Source organism: Macrotis lagotis, chromosome 2 (genome assembly GCF_037893015.1).
Source record: "Macrotis lagotis isolate mMagLag1 chromosome 2, bilby.v1.9.chrom.fasta, whole genome shotgun sequence".
NCBI lineage: Eukaryota > Metazoa > Chordata > Mammalia > Peramelemorphia > Peramelidae > Macrotis > Macrotis lagotis.
This window is the reverse complement of record NC_133659.1, coordinates 15,455,286-15,470,337: the sequence shown is the minus strand read 5'-3', so window position 1 is coordinate 15,470,337 and position 15,052 is coordinate 15,455,286. Positions and strand designations below refer to the sequence as shown.

At 41.1% G+C, this 15,052-nt stretch overlaps 1 long non-coding RNA gene across 1 annotated transcript; it reads left to right on the top strand.

Moving 5' to 3' along the window:
- The first annotated feature begins 1,595 nt into the window (after window positions 1–1,595).
- On the top strand, window positions 1,596–13,313 carry LOC141510930 (uncharacterized). The gene is made up of 3 exons (XR_012475195.1): window positions 1,596–1,790; window positions 2,319–2,487; window positions 13,035–13,313. It is a non-coding gene; the product is annotated as an uncharacterized LOC141510930 (long non-coding RNA).
- Window positions 13,314–15,052: the final 1,739 nt, after the last annotated feature.

Below are 15,052 nucleotides of genomic sequence, written 5' to 3'. Positions count from 1 at the left end.
AAATGTGTGTTGATTGAATAATTGATTGACTAGGGCAGAACACACAAACCCTCAACTTCCTATCCTGAGACACTAAGCCTCTCTTGATTAATAGCATTGGCTTTGTTAATTACTATATGATGGCATTAATTCATATGGATCTTTGGTCCATTAAAGGCCCTGGCTCTTTTTTCACAGGAATTATGAAAACTTACCCTGTAATATACTTGGGAAGTTGATTTCTGAAATCCAAGCAAGACCTTATATTGGCTTCCATTAAATTTCACCTTATTAGATTTGGTCCAATAGTCTAGTCTGACAAAACCTTTCTGGCTCCTGCTCTGTCATCCAATTGTAAGTTCTCCCAACATAATTCCATCTCCAAATGTGATAAGTATGGCATCTTTATCTTTTTTCCAAGTCACTGGTGAAAGTGTCAAGGAGAGATGACCCCCGCATGTTAGCATGCATTGTCTTCCTTAGCCATGCGACATCAGACATGCACAGTGACAATATTTTGTGGGCCGTTTTGTTCTGTCCCATCTCACACTTGTTATTTGTCAAACCTCTCTTGGAAGATTTGAAGGACTGAAACATAGAAGAGAGATTAGATTTGTTTTCTTGGCCCCGGAGGACAGAGTGAGAAACAGTGGATAGAAGCTGTGGGGAGACCAATTTCAACTTGATGTCAGAAGAAACTTTCTAGCAGTTGGAGCCATCCAGAAGTGAAATGGGCTGCCCTAGGTGCTGTGGTTTGTGGTATCATCAGATATCTTCAAGCAGAGACCAGATGACAGAGAAGGACTCCTTTTGGATGGCCTCTGAAATTTTCTAAATCACTGAAAGTCTTTGATTCCATTATTTGTCTTTACACCCACAACCCAATAGATTTTGCTCAATGGCTATCTCAAAAATATATATCTCAGCCTTTTGCTATGAAGCCAGGGCTGGATTGAAATCTGGGAATTCTGATTTTAAATTCCACTTGATCCTCCTAGGAATTGCATGATCCTTGCTCAGTTTCTTCCCCTCTCTGAATTGTGGTTTCCCATTCTGCAAACTGGGAAGATGACACTTGATCTTCCTTATTTTACCTTGTTGCCATAAAGAGAATGCTTGGTGAAGTTTTAAAATGCTAAAGAAATGAGAATCCTCCATTAGGTTGACTATTTGTGTCTTGGACACTTTAGATGACTTTCTGACTTGGAGAGAGAAAAATTCCCAAATTCTGGAATTATAGAGAGATGCCAGTTGAATGGGACCTCAGTGATACCCGAAAAGAAGCCTTATTATAATACACCCGACATCCAACCTTTGCTGGTTGCATCCTCAATTAAAAAAAAAAGATAAAACCTAGCTTCCGTGCCACATAATTCAGGAGAAAACTATGATATAGTTTTGCTCTATTCACAGTGTGATTGGTTTAAAGATTGAACCCTAGTAAAGTTTACGGGCAAGCCATAGTGATGCTAAATCTACCAGCAATGAAACAAAAATAGCGCAGTCACTTTACAGGGGTTTTCCTGGCAACTGAGGAATTCAAGTGTAGAAGAGAGGCTGATGTCATAAAAGAGGAGTTTATGAGAGTTTCCAGAAGCATGGAAACTGGAGGAGAGGATACTTGGATTGGAGAGAGCCTTAACAAGAGTTAGTCAGGAAAGTTGGCTTTGGAAAGAGAGTGACCAATACGGAAAATGGTGCCTTCCCCAAGGTACCTCCAAGTTCCTCTCACAGGATGAATATTTCCATTCTTTGATCATCACTTTGCTCTTCTCAGGGAGCTACACCATTCAGTTTGGGACTTCTTGGGGGTGAGGAATGGAATCAAGACTACAAGCACAGAATGGGAACCTCAGCTTCACTGTTCCCCAAAGGGAAGTGTAAGATGGAAACTCCTAGAAAGGAGGTTGAGGCTTTTCCTGATATGCTAGCTTCTAATGTCTTCCCTCCTGTATATTTTAGCTAATATTTACATATTTATTTTGTATATACTTTTATATGTGTATAAAACATCATGGTAGAGCGAAGGGAGGACTAGATTTGAGACCAGAATACTGGATTCAAATCCCAGCTCCACTTCTTATGAGTGGACTTTAGGTAATAATAGTAACTATTGATAGCATAGGCTTCTTGGGAAGCCATCATCTTTGGATTCCGAGAGTACAGTTGGAGGTCGGAGAGGAGAGTCCATATTAATGATTAGTCCGCCAAGAGACAGGTTTGGATGTGCTATTTTGTCAGTGGGTGGTGTCTGGTTGATACGTGAGGAAAATTCCTCCTGACAATCTACTATTGAGAGACAGGCTTGGATATAATATGTGTCCCTATTTTGTCACCAGATATCACATAGTGGCACTTTGCCTGGTGTTTCTGGAACACCAAGTTACCTCATTGGTACAGGAGAAGAAATTATATGCAAAGGGTAATGACTTCCACAGCATCCAGATGATCACCAAAAGTTCTGTTTTCTGTCAGATTAAGACATGGGATGAAATTGTTCTGGAAAAGGCAAGTGAAAAAGTTGTCTTTGCACAGCATTTCCTTCACTATATTAAACATAAGGGGCATTAACTTGGGTAATATGGTACTCTTCAAATACAAAGGAGAGCTATTATGATTAGCATGTTATCTCATCTGACTAGAAAAAATTAAGTGGCTTGTCCAGAGCATTGGGTCTAGTGTCAGGATGACCTGAGTTCAAATTTAGCCTTAAACACGTACTAGCTGTATGCCTTGAATAGTCACTTAACCTCTGTCTGCTTCAATTTCCTCCTCTGTAAAATAAGGATGATAATAATAACAGAGCCTGCCTTCCAGAAATATAATGAAAATAAGATATTTGTAAAGCATTTTACAAATCTTAAAACACCATCTCAATGCTAGCTACTACTACTGCTACTACTACTACTATGTGTCTTTCATTTTCAAAGACGACCATGAATCAGGGAGATGATGTCATGACAAGCACATGTATTGGATTGGAGTGGGGGGGGAGTGTGATAAGTCACCAGCCTCATTTTCTCCTCCTGTATAGACTGGGTCCAGTAGTTAAATATGAATCAGGATGACTGGAGATGGCCCTGGATGTTGGGCAGTCAGGATTAAATGACTTGCCCAAGGTCACACAGTGACAAGTGTCTGAGTCTGAATTCCAACTCCTGTCCTCCTGACTCCAAGGCCAGTGCTCTATCCACTGTACCACCTAGCTGTTCTCTCTACAACTACTACTCATTATTATTAGTAGTAATAACTTGTAATCATCAGCACATTATCACCTCCATCATCTCTGATAATTTCAGTTTTATCATTTATAAAGTGAGTTAAATTATAGCACCTACTTCATAGGATTGTTGTAAGGATCAAATAAGAAATTAATATAAACCTCTTTGTAAATCTCTAAACTTTCCATCACTATAATTATTATTATTTCACCTTTATATGCCTCAGTTTCCTCATCTGCAAATCAGAATATTAGTAAAGTTGACTCTGAGGTCCTTCCTAGGTCTAAACTGACAATCCCATGATCTTCCGTTGGTCCTCCCCACCATTAGAATTTTATTCACTTGAGAGTACAAATTGTTTCTTATTTTGTATTTACATTTCCATGCCAGGAATGGGTATTTAATAAATGTGTATTGTTTAACTGAGGAATTTTTCTTCACTAGCATCTTGTATAATAGTTTGTATTTCCCCATACTCTGTTATATGTCATAGGCATCTATGAAATAGGGAAGAACCAGTCCGACCCTCTAGCTTTGTGACCTATGGACAAGTCATTTAATTTCTCAGTGGCCCAGAAAGACTTTAAGATAATAATTTTGAGTATAGTTGCTATCTGCATTGGCAGAGAAATTTTTTCTCATTAAAAACACTCTATTTTGAAGAAATTATAGATCCAGGCTCCAAATGCATGATTACTACAGTTAAAGTACAGATGGATGTGCATAGTACCTCCTCTCTTGGCCCTTAGTGGAAATTAGGACTACAATGTAGTAGGAGTCATATGGTCCTATAATGTGGAACACAGCAATTCCTAATTTTGACTGATTTGAGATCAATCGCAAGAGAGGGGACAAGTACTGTATGGTGAAACACCCAGGACTGGGACCCTGGGGAGACAGGAGCATCAAGGAGAGAGGGTTTCAGGATAAAGGATAGCTGCAGCTCTGGGTGGGTTGGTTTTTGGACTAGAGCAGGAGGAAGTGGAGCAATCAGAGTGATAAAGAGGCTGCCTGCAGACTTGGGCCCCAGATCTCTTCCATTCCTTTGCATTGACTTAAGAGTTCAGCTCCCTTCTCCTCCAGGAATGGACAGCTCCCTGAGCAAGACTAAACTCCTGGAGGGAGAAGATGTGGTCAAATACACAGGATTTCTTTGATGTTGGACAGATCTTACTCTCTGGGCCTTGGTTTCTTCATCTGTAACCTAAGAGGTTGTTCTAAAGTCTCTCTAAGGTTCCTTCAGCTCTAAAATACCTTCCCTTTGCATAAGCCTTTTAAGACTGAATAATGCTCTCCATACTTTGTCCCATTGCTACTGAACTCTATGGACAGATGACTAAATGATGTCCAGTTTGTACAGTCAGGGTTATCTATCATTCTCACCTCTCCAAAGGCAGTTCAGCCTGGTTAAACCGTATTCACCAATCCATGAGGCAGATGGTTTTTAGATTACAGATAAAAGCCATCTAAAGCCCTCTCATTTGTTATTAGGCAGGCAAGCATCGGTAGCTAAGAAGTTAAGATAAGAATAATGTTATTACGTTTATAGATTTTTGGGGAGGATGTGAGGCGGACAAGGTGGATCTCTGATTGCTTCTGTGTAAGAAACTTCCAGTGTGCAAACTCCATTCACCAATGCAGATGAATAACTGGTGGTGAGTAATCAGCTCACAGGGGCTTAATTCTACTCTTGATGCTGACGATCCAGGTCTTAGCTTTTTAGTTCAAGTGTTTCTTGCAGGCATTCGCTAATCTCCCAGGTGGCAGATGCATTCCCTCCTCGCTCCACTCTCAGAATTCTCAATTTCCTTTAAGATTCAATTCAAGAGTCATCTTCACCATAAAACCAACTTCCTAACCTCCCCTCCTCAATCTCAAGGCACCTTGTATCTGTTTTTTTAATGTGTGTGTGTGTGTGTGTGTGTGTGTGTGTGTGTGTGTGTGTGTGCATCATATCTCCCAGTTAGATTGGAAGCTCCTTGAGGATAGGGCCTTTTCCATTTCTGTCTTTTGATCCCTTTGTGCCTAACAAGTGTGATATACAAAGGGTGCTTAATAAATGACTATTGTTTGATCAGTTTGAAATCTCTAGCCTTAGCTAGTTGTCTGGGCCACTGAGAGATTAAATCACTTGCCCATGGTCACACAGAAGTCTTTCATGGGCAGCTAAGACTTGAACCCAGGTTATTTTCACTTTCAACCCTGTTCTTTATCTTTGACAAGTGCATCTCCATAAAACAGGAGAGTTAACATTCTTTGGAAAAATATAATTGATTATACACTTAATTTTCGACTTCTACAAAACCCATTAAACATATGTTCCCAAACATACATTTAAAATTAATTCCTCTGTTTAATATGCCCATAACAACTTATGAGTTCCTCCCTCGGAAGCCCATTCTTTTCTCTGTCTAGCCATCTCTGATGAACTAGAATTCATATTTCATGAATGTTAGGTTTGGACCTGGGTTCACATCCTTACTGTCACCCAGTTAGTATCTATTGAGCACCTACTGTGTCCTAGGGCCTGTGCCAAGTCCTGGAGGTTCAATGAAAGGAAGAAGATAATCCCTGCTTTCAAGGAATTCATAGTTTAATCAAAGAGACAGTAAGCAAACAGCTATATAAAAACAAAATAAATAATGTGGGGATAATCATCAGAGGGAAAGCACGAGGGAAGCGAGGAAGCTGAGGATTCTCAGCAGTCATCTTGAATAAGGAACAGCAAGGAGACCCGTGATTCAGGATATTTACTACTTGTGTGGCCTTGGGCAAGTGATGTCCCTTCAGTTCAGTTCAATAAACATTTATGAAGTCCCTGACAGACACTATGTTAAGTTTTCTGAGCCTCGGTTTCCTTAGCTGGAAAACAAGGGGAATTTCTAGGCAATGTCTTGGGTCCCTTCAAACTCTGGATCTATGGTTCTCTTCAATTGTTTGAGAAGCAACATGAAGAAGAAGAGTTTGATTCAAATCCTGCTTGTGGCATTCACTGTGAGGCTATGTGACCACTGAAAAGATGCTCAATCTCCTACCTGAGATAACTAGGAGGTGCCAAAGTACGTAGAATACTGGGCATAGAGTTCTAATCCAACCTCAGACATGTACTAGCTGAGTGATCCTGGGCAAGTCATTTAACCTCTTTGCCTCAGTTTCCTCAACTGTAAATTGGAGATAATAGCAGCATCAGCCTTCCCATGGTTATTGTGAGAATCAATTTGATAATATTTATATGGTATCTAGAGCAGAGTCTAGGTATACAGTAGGTGCTGAATCTCTCTTCACCTATTCCATTTTTGCAGTATTCTTGTCAGATTACCATCCAGACTCTATTTGTTTTCTAAGTAAGCTAATTTATTTCACGAAATGACAGAGATCTGAAGTCATACTCCAGTTCTGACAGAACAATTGTGTGACCTTAGATAAGTCACTCTCTCTGAGTTTTAGTTTCCTTACATTTAAAACAGGCATTATTTCCTTCTAACTTTACCCCAAGGAAAATATTTTATAAATGTTAACATCATAGCTTTAGAGTTGGAAGGAACATGAAGAGGTGGGCAAATCTAATGTCCTCATTTTACAAGAAAGACAACTGAGGCTAAGAGAACTTAAAGGACTTACCCATGCTTCTACAGTTAGTAAGTCCTTGAATTGGAATTCAAACCTGGATTTTCCTCAGTCCAAGGTCCCAGTCAAGCCACCATGCTGCATTGCCTCTCCAAATCATTACAACTCATCTTTCCTCTACAGACAGCACATTCCCATTGTCTCTGACTCTTCCTCTCCCAGGGATGCCCACTGGCTTTGTTAAACAAATCCTTTCTCCAGATCTAGCTCTCAGTCCTTTATTCCCACATCCCCATATCTCACTCTGAATCTGTTCTCTTCTTACAATGAATGGGTCCTCCAGAATGCCTATCCCATTGTTAACAGACTTCCTCTTACCTTCAGTCTCTTTCTGTCTCACTCCTTCCATCTTCTGGCATTTGCAGAGACCCGAGTCTCTATTGATGACAACCCTTTTCAACACTGGTAATACTTTCTCTCATACTTCCACAATTCACTTTTTGTGGTGATGGAATCAAAATACTCCTCACTCCCCATTGCCTCCTTCAGATTCTCTCTCCACCATCTCATTTCAGATTGACATTTTCTAAATTTAGCATCATCTTACCTGGGGCCACTTCCCACCTTTCACTTGCACTGGCAAATTGGCTTCCCAGAGAATGGGTGATTACTAGTTTCCTAATTCAACTCTATGAGACAGGTCCTATTGTTATCCTCATTTTACAGTGTAGGAAACTGAGGCAAGGCATGCTAACTGGTGTAGCCAGAACAAAAGGTTCAAAAACATTCTTCTTCTGTGCACTAGGTCATAACGGAAAGCTGGCTCAAACTTAGTGTACAATAGTATACTGAGGCACACTTGTAGAGAACACGATTGTCAAGGGGGTATTTCCATCCTTCTGGCCTGAAATGTCCTGTATTCCCTTTATGGAGGCTTCCCAAAGTTTCCCTTGCTTGTAGCTTCCTGATGGACTAAGAGTTTTGATACTGTTCTAGATTCCATAATCAACTCTTTTCTTTTCAAGGTTCACACCCAATGAAGTCACCATTGCCCTTGCGTGGCTGACTTTCCACAGCCATCTGCAGTTGTCGCCCTTTGTAATCCCTCATTACTCCTCTGATGGCCCCTGATACCACCTTTGATACCTCTACTTTCATCAATGAGTTGAATACCTGGCTTACTGCCTTCCTCAGTCTAACCCCTGATCTAAGACTACAAGAACTGAAAACACACATATTGATGTTCCCTAAAACCTCTGAACTCTGTTTCCCAACATCCTCATTTCTCCTTTCAACTTCTACATTCTATTTACGCAATACAGAAGTGGGGTCTAGGTTCGTATCCTGCCCTTGCCTTACCCATAAGAGTTTGTGAACACTTCCATGTGTGTGAATACTAATTTTTCTAGTCTGATGATAACCTTTTGTCATTCCTTTCTGCCCTATGTCTTTGTGCCTCCTTGCCCCACTTTGCTTCTCCAGTGAGACCTCAGATCTCTCTTTCCCAGCCATCATTCAAGCACTGACTATTGCTTCCTCCCTTCCTTACCTGAAGCCCTTGATGAACTTGTTCAGCTCTTGAATTTCTTGTCCCTATTGTCCTATCGCAATTAGTCAGACAACAGCTCTACGTTATTCCTACTGTCCACCCCTACTCATGTACTGTGAACCAGGTTGGAGGAAATCATGACTGGATCCACTACAAGTTTATTTCATATAGTCTCACCTGGTCCCTCACACAAGAAAAAAAGAAACCTCATTTCTCACTGATTCTCTCTCTCAAATTTTTGCAATCAGGTTAGGTGACTTGCCCAAGGTCGGACAGCTAAGTAAGTATTATATGTCAGGTTAGATTTGAATTCGGGTCCTCCTAACTTCAGGACCAGTGCTCTATTCATTGCACCACCCAGCCGACCCTCTCTTTGATTCTCTATCCCATTTATTTCAGTAGATGTTCTAAACCTTCTCTCTTCTACTCACACCTCTGCCTCATGTGGTCTCTGATCCTCTCAACTGAGTACCTCAGCTCAGGCTGGAAGGAAACAATTGAGAGCTTTTGCTATAACCTTCCTCTTCTCCAGGTCTCCTCGTCTCATTTTACTCTGACATCTCCCACTATCTTGTTCCTTTTGACTATCCTGAACAATTCAGGCTTCTAGTGGAGAGGCCGTCCTTTTTAGAACCCAGGCAAACTCCTCTATCTGAGCATCTAATCCCATCCGCATCTCTAAAAGATTGTCTCCTCACTTGATGCATCCATCCCCATTAGTCATCAAACTTTATCTCTTTCCTTCTTCCACAAGACTCCTTGAAAAAATCATCTATACTCAGTATCTCCACTCTTTCACTTTTCACTCCTAAACCCTATGCAATCAAGCTTCCAAACTCATCACTCAACTAAAATTGCTCTTGCCAAAGTTACCAGTAATCTCTTAACTGCCAAATCTAATGGCCTTTTCTCAAGTCTCATCCTTCTTAACATCTCTGCAACATTTGACAGTGTGATCACCTCCTCCTGCAAACTCTCTCCTCTGGCTTTTCATGACCCTATTCTTTTTCTCAGCACAGTCTCCTCTCTGATCACTTTCTCCTTCTTTCTAACTGTGGGTGTCCCACCAGGTTCCACACTTCTCTTCTTCCTCTATAGGCTCTCACTTGGTGACCTCATCCGGTCCCAGAGGTTCAGTGATCACCTGGATGCCAATAACTCCTAGATTTATATATCCATGTCCTAGTCTTTCTTTTGCACTCCAATTTCTCATTCCCAGCCACCTACTGGGTGCTTTGAACTGTGTATTCCATTGACATCTCTAATTCAATGTGCCCCAAATAGAACTCCTTGTTTTCCCCTCCTCTAATGTGCTTTCCAATTACTGCTGAATGCTCCACCCAGATCAGTAGGTTAGCATCAACCATGGTTTCACACTCTCACACAACCGACATCTCCAAACTGTTTGCCAGACTTTAACCACACTAGCTTGATGACATGCCTTAGATGAGTGCCCATCTCTCCAGTCATCCAGTTCTCTCACTTCCACTTCTGGCTTCCTTCAGATGCACCTGCTCCAAGAGGGCTTCTCTGTTCTCTCCCCACCCCCAGCTCCTGCCCAGTACACACACTTGAGTCTTACCTTTCAAGGGTCACGTTCCTTCTCTTGTGTAAACAGCTTGTGGCCTTTGGTGCTGATCCCGTCTGCTCCATTAGGACAGAAGCTCCCAAAGGGAAGAGACTGTTTATGGGCTTTCATCATTCTTTATATTCTCACTGTTAGTGCAGCTCCCATTAGTAGTTGATAAATCCTTATTAATCTTCGATTGATTGATTGATTGACTAATATTAGCCATGTCAACATGACATAGTGCAGGAAGGGTCTGGGTTCAAGCTTTACATATGATGCTGCCGTCAGTGTGACCCTGAGCAAATTACTCATTCAGTGTATGTGACATCACTAGTTACAGAACCTCCTGAATGTGCATCAGTGAAGGAGCTTTCCATACTGGGAGCTCCCCAGCTAGAATAAAAACTAATGCATATTCATAAACATCCTTTCTCTTAAATACCTTTAGTTAATATATATATATATATATATTGAGAGATAGAGAGAGATAGATAAAGAGAGAGATAAGGAGGGATGGATGGATAGATAGACAATCAGACATATATTTTGCTCCATTTTCTTGGTTTCCCACTACTTCGTGTATTGCACATTTTATTATACTCTTCAACAGCCTTCAAATAATTATTTCTTTCTCATCCATACATTGGGAGTGATAATAACACCTGGCTTAAAGAGTCATTGTGAAGACATATTTATAGTCCTTTATAAATTTTAAAGGAATACATAAACATGCACTACTAGCTATATAATTAGAGAAGACGCTCCAAGAGGGTTGTAGTTTTTATCTTTACAACATCTCTTGAATACATTTCTTTCTGTCACGGTGAAGTAGAAAGAATGATGGATTGAGTCAGGAACCTAGGTTCCAATTCTATTTCTGCCATTTTCTACTTTAGTGACATTGCCCAATTTTTAGGCATATGGTCTCCTCAATTAAACTGTGAGGTCGCTGAAATAAGGGATTGTCTTTTACTTACCTTTGTATCTCTTGTACTTAGCACCTTAAAAATATATTAACTGTCTTCTCATGATGTAATTATAAAGGCACCAAACCTGGAGCTTATATAGGGCCTAGGTTTGAATTCTACTCCTACTATGTACTATCTGTATGAACTTTCCTGGCCTCAGTTTCCTTATGATGAGATTAGACTCTATGGCTTCTCCAGGTCCTTTCATCTCTAAATCTATGACCATAGAGGCTAAACTATATTGATAAAAGGAGTCGACTCTAATAGCAGGCCTAGTTTTTATATTTACATGTATGTTTATACATATATTTATATGTATATGTGTATATACCATCAGTCATGGGGATTTATGGGAAATTATGTCAAAATTTCATTGCCTGCAGAAGTTCATCAGTATTGTATGTCAGTTCCATGACAGCACACATGCACAGGTTCTGGATAGTGGACAATACTCCCGAGATTTCCCAGTCACCAGTGGAGTAAAACAAGACTGTGTCCTTGCTCCCATACTTGTTAGCATGTTTTCATCCATGTGCCTTCACTGAGGATGAACATGGTCTCAGGATCGCTGATGGCAAATTGTTTACCTTGAAAGGGCTACTAGCCAAGACCAAAGTGGAGGGAGGGTTGGTGCATGGCCTTCTGTTTGCAGATGACTCTGCTCTCAATGCAGCCTCTGAAGCTGAGGTACAACAAAGAATGGATCGATTCTCTGCTTCTTGTGCTCATTTTGTTCATCAATGAACACCAAGAAAGCAAAGGTGCTCCATCAGCCTCCACCACACCATCCATATGTGGAACCAGAGATACAGCAAATGGAGAAGTTTTGAATAGTGTGGACAAGTTCACTTCCCTTGGCAGTGTCCTTTCCAAGGAGGTCCACATTGACAATGAGGTTGACACTGGCATTGCCAGAGCTAGCTCAGTATCTGGGAGACTCCAATTGAAAATGTGAGAGAGAAGAGGTATTAGACTGACACCAAACTGAAGGTCCAAAGAGCCTTGTGCTGACCTCATGGCTATATGCCTGTGAAACCTGGACAGTCTACTAGCACCATGTCAGGAAACTGTATTGCTTCCATTTAAATTAACTTAGGAAGATGATAAAGCTCACCTAGCAGGAGAAGCTACCGGACACTGAGGTCCTTTCTAGAGCTAAACTGCCCAGCATTCCAACATTACTACGAAGAGGGCAACTTCGATGGGTTGGACATGATGTTAGAATGCCAGATGTATGCTTGCCCACAAGACTATTTTATGGGGAACTCACAGAGGGCAAGGGCTCACAATACAGAAACACCCTGAAGGTCTCATTGAAGAACTTTGGAATTGATTGTCCAGCATGGGAGACCCTGGCACAGGACCACCCAGCATGGCATGTCCTCATCAGTGAGGGGGCTGTACTCTATGAGAAGGGTAGAATTGAAGCAGCTCAAAGGAAACATTTAGAGTACCCACCCCAGGTGTTTACATGGACAATTTGTGCCCAACCTGTGGTAGAGCATTCTGAGCTTGTATTGATCTGATCAGTCACCATCGGACACACTGTCATTTGTCTCCAACATATTGATGTCATTTTGGTCTTCTTCGATTACAAAAGACAAGAACCAACCATATGTATATGTATATATACATATATACATATATGTATATATACATATATATATATTATTTATATAAAATCTTTGACCTTCACAGAAGATCATGACATCATGCCATGACAATCACAACAACAAAACCAACAACTCCTGCCTTCCAACCTGCTCTCCTTTCTCCTGGAATAGTATTAAAAAGCTGGTGGAGGGGGATGCCCTTCACATCCGCTTGTCAAATTTGTTATAAAGCAGATTCCAGTTCAATTCAATTTCTTCTCCAAAGCCATACCAATCCAGAGGCCAGATATGAATCAGGATGACTGGAGATGGCCTTGGATGTGAGGCAATCAGGGTTAAATGACTTGCCCAAGGTCACACAGCTAGAGTCAAATGTCTGAGTTCAGATTCGAACTCTTATCCCCCTGACTCTAAGGCAGTATTCTATCCAATGCACCACTAGCTGCCATATACACACACATATATGAACACGCATGTTTATACACATATGCACACCCAGGCATTGTAGATACATGGGTGTACATACTATATCATCCTTATTGTCATTCTTCTTATTTCTTACCACAGGGAAATTGAGACCCAAGGAGTCAAATCTACACCAACAATAAAACCAACAACTCCTGCCTTCCAACCTGCTCTCCTTTCTCCTGGAATAGTATTAAAAAGCTGGCGGAGGGGGATGCCCTTCACATCCGCTTGTCAAATTTGTTAAAAAGCAGATTCCAGTTCAATTCTCCCCCCTCCCATTTTAAGTCATCACAAACCCCGCTTTCATCCCCCCGAAAGGTTTCTCGTCTCCTTTTGTTAAGAGGTTAAAATTCAATTCTCGACCATACAACCATTGGATGCCAGAATATTAACCTCAATGCCCCCCCAGCCCTCCCCAGGTCTTGTGTTTATCTCCTTTTCATTTTGGTTGGTGGGTCTATTCATTTTGCGGGCTGCCCGCATGTTGCTAGGCAACAGGAGCTGAGCGTGTGAGGCTGGTCCAGGGTGGCTGCCATCCCTAGCGCTGGCTGCCGGCAATGCACCTCCTTGGAAAGCATTTATCATAGAGCAGGCCCTGTAATGGCCACTCAGTGGAGGGGAAATTGAGCTGACCTCAAGGCCAAAGCTGTTAGGGAGACTGGTGGGAAGGCTAAGAGGGTCACAACACCCTTTTCCCACCCACTTAGTGGGCAGCCAGGTCCACAACAGCCCTGCCACTGTTTTCGCTCCCATACCCCGAGGCTCTGCACCTGAAATAAATGTTTGCTTGACATTAACAATAAAAAAAAGATGGAAAAAATAAAATCTTGTTCGGCCCAGAACAATGGGGCCACTCTATTTGAAGTTAGCCAAAGTGGCTGCCAGATTTCCCTGCATTATTTTTTCTCTCCGGTGAGGATGATTAAAATGGGGTGATTGCCCACCTCCTTTGACTTGAGGTCTCAGAGATAAAGAAAAGGTTGTTAGCTTCTCTGTGTTTGTGGCATCATCATTTTTATAGGTTTCCAACACTTGAAGTCCATCAAGGATTCATTTTTGGAAAATATAGCAACCCAATTTCTGTTTAGTTAAATAAGAGATTCTTAACATGCAAGATGGGAACATCTTAAAAAATATATTTTGATAACTGCATGTCTATATAACTGGTCTCCTTTTTTATTGTGTGTATTTTGTTTCATTTGTTTAAAACTATTATTCTGAGCAAGGATCTATAGGCTTTAGCTTACTATCCAAGAGGTTCAGGATGTACAAAAGGTTAAGCTTCCTTGAGGCTAATGAACCTATTCTCCCCTATATAATGAGGTTTTGCAATAAGAAACATTAAAATAAATGCAAGCAAGGAATTTTTACAATATCCCCCAATGTGTTTTTGGCATTTTCTTCTATTCTGCATTTCACCATCCTCTATGTTAAAAATCATCAACTGCTTTGGCACCTGCTTTCTCCTCTGTATACATGTGGCTTTGCTTGGGTTAATTTTCCAGATCTTGTGTCTCTCTTTTTTTCTATATATTGCTACATAACACTGGTCTTTCTATATACCACTACATAATACTGGTGTTTCTCTTCATAGAGCATAGGAGCAAATACCAATGCAGATTATAGAAGTATTTTGGAAGGGATTGGAGCATAGAGCAAAGGAAATAGGACAAATAAGCAAGGCACTGGTAGCTTAAGCACAAATGGAGCAGTCGTTGTGACCCAGGAGGCAGGTTATATATTGTAATGGCAATGGCAAAAATCTCTGTTGGAATTGAAGCATGGCATCATGGAGCCAGGTGCTGGAATGGGTTTCAGTTCTTGTTCCTGCTCCATCCCTGCATATGCATGGTGTGACCCTGGGGAGCTGTTGACCTCTGAGCCTCAGTTTCCTAATCTATACATAAACCAGGATGAAAATACCTACATGCGCCTATCTCACAGGGCTCTGATGAAGACCAAATGAAATAAGATATATAAGATACCTGTCAAACCTTGTCAGATCAGGAAGACCTGAGTTCCTACATGAGACACTATGGGATCCCGGGAAAGTTACTTAACCTCTGTTTGCCTCATTTTTCTTATCTGCAAAATGAAGATAATAATAACATTTTCCT